We start from the raw sequence: 16,784 nt of genomic DNA on the forward strand, positions 1-16,784 counted from the left end.
TTAATGAATTAGTGCCAGGAGATAATTTGATAAGGAATTTAACTATCCGGGATTAGGGAAGATAAGAACATGTTAAATTCACTAATTTTCGTGGTCCGCTTGACCAATTAATATCTTTCAATTAATTAAGGTTTTTAGTTGAGATAAAAAAGGCAGTGTTACAAGCGGGATTCGAACCCACGACCTTCGGCTAGATACGCCGATACTCTACCACTTGAACTATCATGACTTCGATCCACTCGGACACTACTTCCCATCTCAACCCCGTCGTTTGAATTTTCCCTCCTTTTTGCCATTTTTTATCTCAACTAAAAACATTAATTAATTGAAAGATATTAATTGGTCAAGCTGACCACGAAAACTAGTAAATTTAGTAAGTTAAAATGAAGTATACGTCACTAAAGCTCTACATGGCCATCTCATTTGACGCCAAGAATCAAATAAATTACACGACATTTGAAAAATGGCAAAAAGGAGGGAAAATTAAAAAGATGGGGTTGAGATGGGAAGTTAGTGATCAAATGGATCCAGGTCACGATAGCTCAAGTGGTAGAACAGCGGCGTATCTAGCCGAAGTTCGTGGGTTCAAATCCCGCTCGTGACACTGACTTTTTTCTCTCAACTAAAAACCTTAATTAATAAAGAACATGGATGATACATGTTTCAGTGGATACTGGGATTCATAGAAAGGGGTATTTATTAGCTCGAGGCAGATATATTCAGAAGAAATATGTAATAACAGTCATACAAAAAAAAATTATTCGTGCTATGTTTATTTAATGCAAATTGGCATACTCCCTGCCACATTTCCTCAAATATCAAATTTTACCTACACCATACCTTTACCTTTTCCGAAACTTGAGAGAATTTTTAATAGATGTAGAAATTACAAGGACAAATATAAAAAAAAACATACATTTAATATGATATATCCTATAAACATTATATTGCTTTACAAAACTTAACATTTGTGTTGAATTGGTTTTTTGTATGTAGACTCTAAGTGGTTCCATGTGGTCCCTAATGAGCGCAAATTTGAAGAAATTATCAGCAATTTTTCTAGAAAAGTCAACTGTTGGCTCTGTGAGTTAATGTCTAAAAACAATAACAAAAATTAACACCCATTGTTTATACAACTTATTACTAACTATTACTAATTTTTTCCTCAACGTTTGGTGATTCGCCATTCACGTTGCTTTCACTGGGGCGTGACTGTATATACTGAGGAAAATGTTTAAGTGTCGTTTCTGTCTGATATCGAGTACCTCACATAGTCCAGTTTAATAATATGTTTGTAGTATGTAGGGGGCTGGAGTAAAACAAAAATCCCGGTGACTAGCTCTATGTCTGAATGTAATCTATAAGCACAAATGAGTGTGTGGTGTGTATGTGTGTGTTTTACGATTCATAGTATGAAAAAGGACATACAAAAACAATCCGAATGAAATCTTACATTTATTATATACTATACGATAAACAAATATTTACCATGGGACTGAAAAAAAGATCGATAAGCAGGCATGAAGACACATAAGAAGATACCATTCGAATAAACACGTGGGCTTGTTGTAACTAGAGAGGGTGAAATGAGAAAATATCGTGAATTAGGAGAAAACAAGGTTTTGCAATTTTCATGCAAATGGAAAGGAATTTTTTAAACGTTTTTTACCCCGTTCTTTTATAGTGATGACTCGTCAACTAATTGGTTGCCACGTTACATTTTGAACGCGGAGGAATTTTTAATGAGGTCTAATTATTACAATTTTGACGAAAATATTAATTTAAAAACAAATATCATTGCGTCCGTGATTACGTTTTAACCGTTGACATCCTCAACAACAACAAACAACGCACACTGGTATTTGCTTGAAAAAATAAATATATGGTATTTCTAATAGCTATACATTTTCGGAAAGATAAGGCCGAAAAAACGTCAATAATGTTATTTAGCAAAGTTAGGTTTGGGCTTCACGTGAATAAACACACAGAGCACATCGGGATTCGTAATGAAGGAATTCCGAGATAGACATGTACGATGAGCAGACCCGTTATGGAAATCAGGCCGTCAGTTTCTTTCCGCGGGGCTGACAGCAATGAGGAAAAACGAGAGGGCACAAGAGAGAAATCTTATTCGTCCCCATTCAGGAAATACACGGACCATATTCTTGAATTTAGTACATTACAGAAAATTGAAATAGCAACATGCAGAAAGCAAAACTTATTCCATTCCAGCGGCCTTGCTTGTTATTTTTACTTTTTTAAATTTTCCTTCCTTTCTGCCATTTTTCAAATGTCATGTAATCTATTTGATTCGCGGCGACAAATAGATTTTTTCGATCACTCAATTAAAAACCTTAATTAATTGAAAGATATTAATTGGTCAAGTGTATTGCGAAAACTAGTGAATTTAATAAGAAAAATGGCAAAAAGGAGGGAAAATTCAAAAGGTGGGGTTGAGATGGGAAGTTAGTCCGAGTGGATCGAGGTCCCGATAGCTCAAGTGGTAGAGCAGCGGCGTATCTAGCCGAAGATCGTGGGTTCGAATCCCGCTCGTAACACTGAATTTTTTTCTCAACTAAAAACCTTAATTAATTGAAAGATATTAATTGGTCAAGAGGACCACGAAAACTAGTAAATTTAAAACACTAAGTTATTTGAAAAACCTACCCAGTCAAGATAACGATATCTATGCAGATTATATATATAATAAATATATAATATATAAATATAAAATAAAATATAATAATAAATAAATAATATTAATAAATGTTTCGTAATAGTGGTTGATATAACATTTTCAAAAGAGATCACGTGTAAAGGCGTGTCGGTTGGAGTGAAATTTTATAAATTGGCGCCAATTGCCTTTTCGGTGTTAGTATATTCGAAACGAATGTGTCAACTGCGTCGCTTATTACGTCTTTTCTGTTTAAAAAACATTCCGATGCTGTTTGATCACAAGAGCTTGAATACATAGGCGCAAATTAGGATTCGCAATTACGAGGGAACCTTTGAAAAAATATTCGAATCAACCAGCCGACTCTTTGTTTAAAAGGGTCAATTTTTACAAAGGTCTGTATTCAAAAAGGCAGAAATACGAGTTTAAAGTTGCCATGCACAGTTTCTTACACATTCTATTTCATTTAATTTTTTTTAAATAAAAAGTATACAATTAAAATAAAACTTGTTATTAAAGTGAATAATGAGAGTAGTTTAAAAATAAAAACAAAAAGTACAAAGTCGAAAAAACTGTTTTTAATATTTTAGTTTAGATTTTCAATCTCGAACTCATAAAAATTATTGCTATTATTATTGTGTTTTTTAATTAACCGAAAGTATTTGTATTTTATTTTTAGCCTGTACATATTAATACATATTCTGTTTTGTTCTCTTCCGGTTTTCGAACGGGTTTAATTGGATCTTCAATTTTGCACCAAAATACTAATTTATTTTCTTAAATATTAAACAAAATGGCACTCTCAACCCGGTACACAAGAAAGACACAACTACGCAGAAAACAAACACTTTGAGCCCTGAAGATGATCTCAATAAATATCGAAACGTTGACACGATAAAGAAAATGTTTTTCTGAATCCTACATCACACCAGACCGCATTTCACGATCTCCAAATAAATTAAATAACGGTCAATAAACACCACACATTAAACAAAATACATCATAAATCAAACAAAATAGAGTTCAAGACGGCAGAAAATTATATTTGTTATTATATCCCTTTTAAGAAATAATTGTGTATATAGTTCTTCATATTGATAATAATTTTAAAGAATATTTTTAATTACAAGCATTTTAGTATTTTCTTCCGATTTATTGTGATATCGACGAGCCCGGAGGCGAAGTAAGCCATTGTGATTGTCTCTTTGACCCGTTTCGTGCGAAATCCTTCGATGCCTTGATTACAACGCAAACTGTTTACGCCGAAGCACTCAGATCTTGTAAAGTTTCCATTAGGGAACCATGAAGGTCGCCCTATCAGAGGAAACGAGGTTAGATGTGTAAAAGGATAATTGCTAAAGAACGAGGACGTCGTTTTTGGAAATTGGAAAAGCCTAGCCTCGGAATCGATAAACCCCAATTAAAATTGATTAAATATTTATTCAATTGTTTTTTAATTCTTGATAAAAAGTTTATTACAATGGCGTTGCTTTTTATGTAACGCTCGGTTTTCTTTTGCCCGGTTGTCTTTTATTAAAATTTTTGTTTTATAATGATATAATCTCATGTATGATTCGATTTTTAAAATGAAATAAACTTGTATGAAAGTTGTAAAAAATGTTAATTAAGAAGAATATTACACAGGTTTATTAAAACATGTTAAAGCTAAACATGCTAAACGTTCATTAGATTTTGAAAATAATAGAAAAGGAAAGTAATAATGAAAAGCCAAGGTGGCTAGAATATGTTTAAGTACATTTGGAAAAGTTAAGAAGTAATAAATAAAAATAAAGTGAAGTTTAAAATGATTAATAATGTAAAGTACACGGTACAGCAACATTATAGATATATACATTAAAAATAAAAATAATAGAGAAAGAAAAGCAAATAAAATTAAAAATTTAAAAATAAAGAAATAAAAAATAAAATATAAATAAATTATAATACCAATAAAAAAACGCATAATAAGGATAAACTATGTTGATACGGAAGGAAGAAAGGGTACTTTTTTATAAATGGCGAAGGAATGAGGAGGCTGCTTTAGTGGAAGCTATGAATATTCGCTGGCTTAGTGTTTCTTGCCGTTTTTTTTCCACCAATGTGGCATTTTACACATTAATTCCTTGCACTAATAATTTATATCTTAACGAATAAACAATATATTTGAGAAATATTTTAAAAATGTTACGTTATTAATCTAATTATTTATTAAATTCACTAATTTCGTGGTCCGCTTGACCAATTAAACATTACAATTAATTAAGGTTTTTAGTTGAGATGAAAAAAAGCTAATGGCACGAGAGGGATTCGAACCCACGACCTTCGGCTAGATACGCCGCAGCTCTACCACCTGAGCTATCGTGACCTCGATCCACTCGATCCCAACTCATAAGGTGGGGTTGAGATGGGGAGTTGATGTCCGAGTGGATCGAGGTCACGATAGCTCAGGTGGTAGAGCAGCGGCGTATCTAGCCGAAGGTCGTGGGTTCGAATCCCTCTCGTGCCATTAGCTTTTTTTCATCTCAACTAAAAACCTTAATTAATTCTAATTATTTATCTAGAACACATAACCATAACCGATTTTTAAAAAAGTAGATGTTTTTGCAATGAAAAATATTTAATTTCAGATTTAGGACCTTAAATATACCAGTGTTTGTGTCCGTTACTCATTGTTACTATTCTGGCGGTTATTTCTCTATGTATTGGTCTATTACTGATGAGCGTGTTTCGATTCCAAGTTACATTTTCCTCTCGCTTTCATGCATCCCTCACGGCTTCCAACAATTTTCATAATTTGTACCATTTTCCATAAAACAAACTGTTCGTTGATTTAAAAACTCGCAACCGGCAGGTAACTTGAGAAGGGAAATGTTTGGTTTGTATTGGTTTATATAAGACCAGGCACTTTTTCCAAGGACGTTGGCAGCACACATTTGGCTAAAGTGTTTTTCTATTTTGCGTATGTTTGTTTCCCAATTTATAAAAAACTGATTCAAAAGAAATTTTATCGGTGTTTTGAATCCTTCCGATGAATTATTGGACAGTCAAAAGAAATTGATTATCACTGTTTAAAAACTGATCTGATCTGTTACTTTGTATAAAAATATTTAATTCTCACTATCATATCCAGGCTAAAATACATTTTGCAAAAAACCTTATAGTTATAGAGGTTAAACCGGACCACTTCCTATTTAAAATCTTATTTGGCCTGAACTTCAACTAGAGCTAAAAACACCTGAGGACCGTTACGAGACCTTTAGCCATAAGAACTAAAGGGATACTTCTGACAAAAAGAATAACCTAGTGAAGGAAAACATTGAGGATGTGGTAAAGTGGAAGAAGAGTAACATCTCTCAAATATACAAGAGCGAACTCCAGTCGCTAATAAAATACTTCAGTAAAGCAGACTCTTCGAATGGGTCAGCGAAAACGAGCGGAGTGCTGCTGCTTGCAGGAAGAAGGATATAGAAACATTGTCACGCCCACTCCTCCGCAAGTCTTTATCGGAGCTGAACACAATATCATGAAAACACTTCCGTTCTATATAAATCAAAGAAAATATGATAATGCATTCATAATATGTACAGTTGCTTTAAGTACTGTCCTCGGTCTCAGGAAAAGAACCTCTGCAGACCCATTAATCGAAAAGATATATGAACAACTAAGAGGAATAGTTTTTAGTGGAAAGATAGTCGTCTTGTTAGTGTTGGTATAGGTTCTCGGGCACATAACTAAGAACAAGGAAGCAGATAAAATTGTAAGCCACGGCGATACCGTAGGACCAAGTTACGTTCATCAAGTATAAAAAGAACAGTTGTCAAAACAAGAAAAAAATGAATAAGGAATCCGCTGAACTGAACGAAATACGTCGAAATTGTTTAAAGTTTAAAAAGACGCCGGTCCCTGGTTAGGCGGAAGCTAGCTATAGAAATGAAAAATCATAGTTACAAGGTTGCGGATAGATCACAACAGAATTTGAACACGCTACCTCCTAACGGGCGGTTGTGTAGAAACATTATCGCTGATTATATCTCTAATTTTATTAATCGCTGAGCACCCAACCCATGCAGTTACAAACCCATTCATGCTCACGACTATTCTTAAATACCTATTTACATACTATTCATTCATTTTGGGTGATGAGTATTCCATATTTTTCCATCATCCACATATTATGCAACTAACGTAATTGGGATGGGATACTCGATATTCAGCCATCGACCCCCTCACATCACACTGTAACGCTAATAAATACATTCACTCTCAACACAACCTTTACACGTATTTTACAACTGACCTAATTGAGAGACGATGGGATACTCGATATTCCGCCATCTACTCTCTCACATCACACATTGACGCTAATAAATACATTCACTCTCGACATAAGCTAGGTATACACAACTGTTATTTCTGTAAACAATAGAACAACCCCGTTTCCTGAAAGAATCGGAAAAGGGGACCCAATTAATCGCTCTTTTATGAAGCCAAAGAACCCTTCAAATAGGTGGGACACATCGATCAACCTTTCTCTGCCGCCTCCTTAATCTCTCAATTTTATTGTGTTACAAATTATAAAGAGCTCTGGTCCTGGTCTGGTAAATAAATTTAAAACTATAAAAATTGTGTGGAGCAATATAATATCGATGACATCTTGGATATCTCATCTCGAAAAATTACTTAACCCCTCCAGGGATTCCTTTTAGGTGTTACCCTGAACCTTTCATCATCTCTACTTCACTTGACTCAACAAAACTCCTGGATGTGATCGGGTTACTTATGAATTCTTTATGTATGCTCCGGAATTATTTTGAGAAAAATTATTATCTCTATTCAATTTCATCTATCTGATATCTAGTTTTAGTCGTTCCCTCATTACACCACTCTTCAAACTCGGCAACATCAATGATGTTTCTAATTATTCTAATTAGAGAGGAACGTAATGCCTGGATTCGATTGCTGAAATATTTACTGGTTTACTCCTTCGCCGGTTAAAAATCTTTATCTCTGACAATTCACTAAGCGAATGTCAGGCAGGCTTTAGACGTGGGTACTCCACCTTTGAGAACATATTCACCTTAAGCAACCTCACTCTGCTTAAATGTCTAAAAAAGGGTGGTAAGGTGTTCTTTTTAATCACCTAGGTCCGGTTCTCAATATTTTCTTTATAAGCATTTTTAAGCTTTTAAGCTCTTACTATTCTTAGTAAACAATTCTCATCATATTGTCGAGGTTACACTGGCAAAAAAATCCTCATAGGATCAAATAGCCAAGCAGCCATTAAAGCATTAGCATGTAAAAGAATCACATCAAAATTAGTCAGTGAATGTATCCAAAATCTCCAAAACCATGGGAAACACAACAACCTGATGATATCTTGGGTGCCAGGGCACAGGGGAATTTTGGGTAACGACAAAGCAGAGTCTGGCCAGAGGAGGATCTGCAAGACCATAAATAGGCCCCGAACCCATTCTTGGGATAACAAAAACAAATACAGAATCCTCCATTGCACAATGGATCCAAGCAAAAGAAAAGAAGAAGTGGATAAATTCTAGCAGTGCTAGACATAGTAAACGTATGATGAAACTACACTCACGAAGACTGGCAAAAGCACTGCTGCAATAGGAGAAGGCCAAACTCAGAGGAGTGATAGGACCACTAACCGGTCACTGGCATCTGAGAAAACATCTACACAACACGGGTATATACAACGATGATCCCATTTGCAGATTATGTAATGAGGAGGAAGAAACAGCCACTCATATCATCTTCGAATGCGAAGCAACAGCTCAATGGAGGTTTAACCTAACGTACGGAANATATATATCATCAATCAAGCTAATAAATACACTCATTTGTCCTCACAAATAAATTAATACATACATTTAAAAATAAAAAATAGGTAGGGTGCCACCTAACTTAATATTTGACCGATGACGATAAACGGTTTTATAATCAGCAATTGATTAAAATAACAAACCGTAATAAATATTTAGGCGTTTTACTAACAACCCGTCTTTCTTTTATTCCACTATTGGTGAGGGTTCATTCGCAAAAATGGCAATTAATAGAGGGTTGTAAAATTCCCTCAACAAGAAGCTAATACGTCTCCATAGTAAATATAAGGTGTTTGAATCGATCTGTCGCTGTATTTGATGCTCAAGTTTGGGGTTTCGAGGCTTACGAGGTACTTGAGAGATCATTACTCACTTGCCTTACCCTCTGCCACATCTCATTATATGTTACATGGCAAAACAGAAGTGGATTATTTTTTTCTTTACGCTCTGAAGCTACACATCAAGTATAGTGTTAAACTTACCTCCCTCTCGTATTCCCTTGTTATTGCTGCAGAAATTATTAACACAGACATTTTGGTTTAAAAGTTGGACAGATCTCTCTCTTAAATATAATTATCCGATTGACAATTCATTTCTACATATCCCGTTCTGAAATGGCAAATTATATACTTTATTGGCAAGAGTATGTTCAGCTAGTCGAGAAGATTTCGCGTTTCGTACCTCCCCTTCAACAACTTTTCTCTCTACCCTCATCTAAAGCCTGGCTTTAATATATGTGGCCTTCTACCTGACCTTTCAAACGGATTGTCTTTGTCCAATTAAAATCGATTTTTTAATTACGAGAGAGCTTCTTTATTTGAATCATACATCATAGATAGAGCGGGCAATGTGTCGTGGGCGGTTCTGGGGTTGTAGAAGACTTCAATTTCTTTGGTATGTGTTCTAGGGTATTCTGACTTGCACTTTTCCTCTTGTGGTACGCTTTCTTCTTCTCAACTATTAGAGTTCCTCAACTCAACAATAAAATGTCGCCTCCTCATTGGTTATGCTCGGTTTGCCTGAATCTTAGTAGAAGAGATCATCGCAAAGACATTGGAAGAAGAGATAAGGCCCAATCCGGAAAGGAGTGCACTGACAGAAAGACATATTAAATGCCGGTTTGCTTGGACTCTTCGGTCTCATATTATCTAGGTTCATTTATGTATTGGATCCCTTCTTTTCAGGTTATTTTTTTTCTAACACATTTTCTACGTATCTTTTCTTTTATATCTTATATAATTTGCTCAACCCCTGCAGACGGTTTATTACCATGTCGTATGATGGGAGATGCATTTTATTTTAGTTTCATTGTAAAACACCTGCATATATTTTATACTTTATTACTGTTAACAAAAATGTTTTTCAAAAATAGACACTATGAACGGTGACCGTAACACCTCAGGCAATAGGTGTTGAAAGAATTCTGTTGTACGTTGAACAAATTGACCCCGAAGGACCTGTTACAAGGATATTTACGTGAACCGAATTTCCAGGCTCAGCGGTCGTTGTGGTGAACAAATTACATCTTGCAACCTTTCCGACAGGTTAGTGTAATATGTGATGTTAACATGAAAACATCTCGCATGGGCAAAATGACAAAAATATCGTTCAAAACTTGTGCAACTAGCTCAAAATTGAAAATATATTAGAAAATAGCTGTTCTCTACTAAACTATTGGGTACTAACTATTTAAAACTTAACTAATATCTAGAATAAGGAATTAAAAAGGTCATATCATCACATGAATAAAAAACAATATCGCAATGAGCAATTAATCATTATATAATAAAATCATCTCATAAAAAGCGGGTGATGACGGACCCTAGATTAATTTCGCTGCATTCTCGTAATAATGTTTCTAATGCAATACAAAAGCAGAAAAACAAACTGAAAAAGCCATTTACAAAGAGTTGATAAAAGGGCACGCGTGATAAAATTAAAGATGATTTTTCCTCCGGGGTGTATACTAGAGCACTTACAACTTCATAAGCGAAGTAATTGTCAAGGCGGTGGTTTGTTTGAGTTTGCCACGAGTACTCGTCTGATGGTAACAAACCGAGAACAAGGACTTCCGTGAAAGGAAATTTCTGTTAAAATTTCTCAGTGCGGCCAAACTTAAAACAATATCTACGCGTTAAAAATGCATAAAACCAAAAGGAATAACGTTAGTCGAATAGGGCCGAGAGGATTTCAACCGACAGATATGGGTAAAACATTATTACATTATATTACTCTGTAAACGTGGTGATTAGTGTGCCCAAAAAATAAACTTACTAGGTTGATCTATCATTGACTCTTTTGTTTATATTTTTAATATTAATCGTATTATATAACATATTACATTACTATATATTTATATTATTATAATCGAGGTTATTTCAAATTCACTTCGATCGAAAAACAGTGTTCATCAAAAAATTGGATCTATCATAAACGGTTTTTGACATTTTTGTTAAAACGTAAGTTATAACTATAAAATGATTATATTTATTTCTCTTAATACTTAAAATAACTTTCAATTAATTAAGGTTTTTAGTTGACGTAAAAAAGTCAATGTCACGAGTGGGATTCGAACCCACGACCTTCGACTATGTACGTCGCTACTCTACTACTTGAGCTATCGTCACATCGATCCACTCAGACACTAACTTCTCATCTCTTTTCCCTCCTTTTTGCCATTTTTCAAATGTCGTGTAATCTATTTGATTCTCGGCGACAAATTAAACGGCCACGGAGAGCTTTACTGAAGATATATTATATATGATTAGGTCCGCTTGACCTGATATACTTTGTATTTTTTTTCAAAAACCTCGACACCCCATTGGTTTATATAACCTCGCAGACATACCCTCCTAGAAAAACTGGGTATGCAACTTTATATATATATATAGATAGATAGATAACAAAACAAATCGACTGATATTTTAATTTTTTTTTTTACGAGAGTTCGCAACAGCAGAGGTCGTATAAACCCTCAGGGTGCCGGTGTTTTTGAAAAAAATCCCATTTGTAAGTATGTCGAGTTCGAATGTAGGGCCGCTGGATTCGAACCCGGGACCTTTACCTTACAGTGATGAGCGCCGTGTCAACGCCTAAACCGTTGCTGCCACCGACTCCCCTTTTATTTATTATTATGTTGTATTTTATTTTTGTAAATGAAGTTGTTTCTTCACTCATGATAATTATCAAGTTTCATCATTGTTACTTTTTTGCTTGACCACTCGGTTCATCAATTTCGTGTTACTGGGGAGAGCGCATTATCAGTTTGGGACGGGTTAGAGATGGATTTGGGAAAGGTTAGGTCGAGGGGCGGGTTTCGTGTAGGTAAACATTAAAAATGTGTTTGAGTAGGGTATGGGTTACTTAGTAGAGTTAGAGTTAAGACTAGGTTTCGGGCTAATGTTAAATATATGTTAGGGTAAGGTTTGGGAAGGGTTAAATTTAATTACGTAGTGTTATACGATTAGGGTTAGGGACAAGTTAGATTGCACACCCAGGATTCAATATTTTTCCGTGAAACAGAGACTATATGCGATTGCGAAGCGCGAGTTTTATTTAACAAGATGACCAGTCAAAATAAATTAAATATTTTGATACAGTTTTTGTTACGTTCTAAATAATGTGATGGGTATGATATAAGTAGAACGTAAATATTCTGAAACAATCCTTCCTTCATTCGTAATCAAGACATCATTGGTCATATTTTCTTATACAATCACTTAACTCCCTCCGTTTAGATTAAAATGCCTTTAAGAGCGAGAACATAACTTTCACTTTACGACACAGTATTCTCCCCTATTTTCCCCAACGGGACGATACAGACTGGAGAATAGGTTAAATATTAAGGACCTTACATAAATGAAAGGCGTGCTGAGAACCATCACACTAAACCTAAACGCAACGACTTAAAACACGCTTACAGAACTTTTTTAAAATATGCGTTCTAGTAACCAAAGGAGAAGACAAACTTTTACTACTGCATTTAAATCATTATCAAAAATAACCATAACGTTCCACTTTCAGTTCACTTGAACACTTGAGCTGTTGATTCACAGCTATAATAAAGTTAAAAAAAAAAGATCGCATGACTCAAATATTATAAAAATAATCATTTTAATTAATATTCATTTTGCATACATTTCATACTACCTGCATTTTTTACATATATTCCTCCAATAGAAAAATAAAGGAGGGGTCGATTCGCTGGAATTGATGGTTCTTCTCGCAGAATTGATGTTTATATACAATGATCCGGATTTCGAGCATTAAAAGCTCATCGTCAAATTGAATAAATTACAAACACGACTCTCGACATGAATTGTAATGGTGACTTGCCAATTCCCAGACAACGCGACGTTTTTTCTAGTTTTATTCGACGTTCAATTTTGACAATGCGAAAAACTGGACTTACAACACAACTAAATAATTTTAAATTAGTGATTAATTTGTACGCCTTAAGAACATGTTTAAAATTGGGGATAAATCAAAATATGTGATATTATTTACGAATTTATCTTCATGTCTGATTTTAGTTTTTTTTTTTTCACATTTCTCAACCCAATCTACTTCTTTCCCTTTGTTGAAATTGTGTAAAATTGTTGCTTTTAGATTTCAATAGTGTTTCGATTCATTTACATGGTCCTTAAATTAAGAAAATTTGTTCGATTTAGGCAAGCGTTTTTTGTTTCTCGTTTTAATTTCTCTGTTTCTCTCTCTCTCTCTCTCTCTCTCTCTCTCTCTCTCTCTCTCTCTCTCTCTCTCTTTGTCTCAATTAAGTTGATAAATCCCGCTTTTTGACATGTTGTAAACCTTGACTTTAAGTATTGAGAGGATGTTTCTTAGTAAACACGTAACGCTAAAAGCTACCTTAAAACGTTCTCATTCAACAATTTTTCCTACTTTGTGCGACAGTTCCTCAATGTATGGCAAGCAAAGAAATTCTGGATTCATTTGTTGTGGGGTGGCTGAGTCCGTTTTGTTAATTAATTAATTTTTTTATTCTTTTTACTAACAACTTGTCGATAAATATTTCTTGATATCCATTATTATTAGCCAAAGTTTTAAATTGTTGAATTCACTAATTTCGTGGTCCGCATGACCAATTAATATATTACAATTAATTAAAGTTTTTAGTTGAGATAAAAAAGTCAATGGCACAAGCGGGATTCGAACCCACGATCTTCGGTGTGTTCAAGACTTGAGCTATCGTGGCTTCGATCCACTCGGACACTAACTTCCCATCTCAACCCACCTTTTGAATTTTCCCTCCATTTTGCCATTTTTCAAATGTCGCGTAATCGGATTGGATTTTCGACGACAAATGAAATGGCCACGGAGAGCTTTAGTGAAATATACTTAATTATAAATCATTAAATTCTGGTCTATGCGTTAAATGAGTCCTGCAGCTTTATGGGACCATGAATGAGAATTGTATCCTAGTATCATGGTGTCTGTAGTTATGGGTTTTCTGTATACGTCTATTTAACTTAGATTAATTATGATTTTTCTTCTTCTTCTTTCTTCTTTTTTTATCTCAACCAAGACTTTACATAAAAAGAATAATTAATGGAAAGATGTAACTAGGTCAATTGACCACTAAAATGTAAATGGATTAATATTTTATAAGTAAAAGAACTATCACTTCACTAAACAGCTCCCCGTGGCCACTTCATAAGTCGCTCAGAATCCAATCCTGATTACGCGATATTTGAAAATAGCAAAAAGAGGGAAAATTCGAACAGTTGTAGGTTGAGATGGAGAGTGGGTGTCCGAGAGGATCGTAGTCACGATAGCTGAAGTGGTAGAGCAGCGGCGTATTAGCCAAAGATCGTGGGTTCGAATCCCGCTCGAGACACTGAATTTTTTATCTCAACCAAGACCTTACATAAAAAGAATAATTAATTGAAAGAAGTAACTTGGTCAATTGACTACTAAAACGTAAATGGATTTTTTATAATGGACAGTTTTAATTCTAAAAATTTTAAACAACCATCTTTAATTTCCAACGTAAAATTTATACTAGGGTGAAAAGAATTAATTAATTGGAGGAAGTCTTTTAGATCCTCTAGGTTTTCCGACCATATACATAAAATATCATCTACATAGCGTTTCCAAAAAAGGACAGACTTAATTAATTTGTTATTGGATTCGAATAGAATTTTTCGGAGTGATCCACAAATATTTCAACACAAAGTGCGGATAATGGACACCCAATTAGTAACCGTTTTATTTCATAAAGACTATTACTAAATTCACAACACTCAGTTAGTAGGTATATATTTAAGAGGTTTATTGTATCATTTTTTATAAATTCGTTAATAGAGTTCTCCACAAGTTTTTGTTCTATTATTTTAATATATTCTTTAATGTGGATATTTATAAATAACTTAGTAACATCAAATGCTATTAAATGTCACTATATTTATGTTCTTTGGTTATTTTATCAACTCTAAAGAATTTTTAATATCAAATAAAGGTTTGCAATTTGTGTGGATTTTAATTATTTTATCAAATTTTATATGGCATGGATACTTATAGTCTTGTAGATTGATTTTCTTTGTGGATTTTGACTTTTATTTCTGCCTTTTCTTAGAAATTTCTTTGTGATTTTGATTTTAAACTAAACTTCATCGATCTAAACGTCAAAAATTGAATATCCCTCGTTCAATTTGATCTATTCATAAAATATTAAAAAGTAACACAACGTTATTTTAAAATCCGATTAAGGAAATAGTATAGTTTTCATTGAACACCAAAAATACGTTTCTAAAGTTTAAATTCTTAGACAGTAATGATTGTAAAGAAATAAAAAAAGTCCCCATCGTAAAGTTAACAACTGTGGTTCAAACTGCTATAAAAACTGCCGATTTTCTATACACAAATGACCAATATGCGGTTCAAAACTCATAATAACGAACCCGAAACTTCTAAGTTATACGATACGGTCGAAATCCACGATTTCGCGTTTATGAGTTGAGAACTGCTATAAAATGTTACAGTAGGGCAATAATCTTAACACGCTAATCACCCCAAACGGCTTTTTGAACGAACATAACATTGTATCATCTGATGATCTTAGATATCGCTGTTACGGTCTTACACACGAGCTTAATCTTGTATCCCACAGTTGGCCAATTCAGTTGATTATTTCCGAACGCAGGGATAAAACCGTTTTGATCTTGTACGATGCGTCGTTCGTCCAGCTCCGACGAGATAAGGACCGATGGGCCAATTTCACGGTCCAAAGAGCAAACCTTTCTGAATAAACCCAAATCTGTTTCATCTTTATTCGTTTTACAGCCCTTTTGAATTAGAGAAACTTTCAAACTCACCAAAAAGTAATGTCGTAAATAAAGAAGTTTGCAGAATCGAAGTTATGAAAACGCTGACAGTGGAACGAGGCGTCCACAAGCGATAATCCGCGATATAAGAAAAAATACAAATCAGTTTGATTTTTTATAATTAGAAGAACGAAAAAATTAAAAATAAATATTTCAATTTATGCATAAATTTTTATAATGTTGAACTTATTATGAAACAAATGTTGACATAGTTTCAGAAAATACCCTTATTTGATATTAAAAATTAGTGGTTTGACCCACTGGAAAGTGGGTGAGCCTGAACCATTCGACGATGGATGTGGGTGTTTACTTTCAAATCCCTGATTTTTACTATAAAATGGGTTGGTGTTAGAGTGAAGGGGTTCATGTCGATTTTTCTATTTTTGGGCTACATTACTTGAAAGTTCTCTGTCTTCCTCTAGATCAGTTCATTGCTCGAATTTCCAAAATCATACTTACAGTGGTGACCATTTGAATTATAACACTTTTCCTACAATGGCAATCCCTTTTTAGAAGGAAAAAAAATACTAAAACATCGCAGGATTATAATATCCAAGACTGATATTATATCGGGAAGAGTAAACGCAATGGAGGTTAGGAATACTACGTTTTCTTCTCCATTAATGTAAAATAGTGCACATAATCCTTGTAAAGAATATAATTGCAAATAGACTCCATCCTAGTTGTTTCTAGATAATCGTGAAATTGCGCTTAAATTTCACCTGTTTTCTCACTCGCTTAATAAAATGAAGAGAAAATTCACATATTTCTTAGTCATAAAAGTATCTTTTATGTCTAGCAGTAAAAATGCTTACCAATTCAATTTTAAAAAGTCAGAACAAGAATCCCCAACTTCTAATGTTATTCGGTTGAATTGTTGCAACGTGTCCCGTAATCGCGGCTATTAAACTTAACCTGAAGGAAATCTTTATT

At 34.1% G+C, this 16,784-nt stretch overlaps 1 protein-coding gene across 1 annotated transcript in view; it reads right to left on the bottom strand.

Moving 5' to 3' along the window:
• The window catches only part of LOC112127488 (trace amine-associated receptor 5-like), a 177,304-nt gene that overhangs the window by 54,826 nt on the left and 105,694 nt on the right, over window positions 1–16,784 (bottom strand). The gene's annotated exons all lie outside the window — the stretch shown is intronic.

The sequence above is a fragment of the Cimex lectularius genome, unplaced genomic scaffold (assembly GCF_000648675.2).
Source record: "Cimex lectularius strain Harlan isolate CLEC.00 unplaced genomic scaffold, Clec_2.1 scaffold153, whole genome shotgun sequence".
NCBI lineage: Eukaryota > Metazoa > Arthropoda > Insecta > Hemiptera > Cimicidae > Cimex > Cimex lectularius.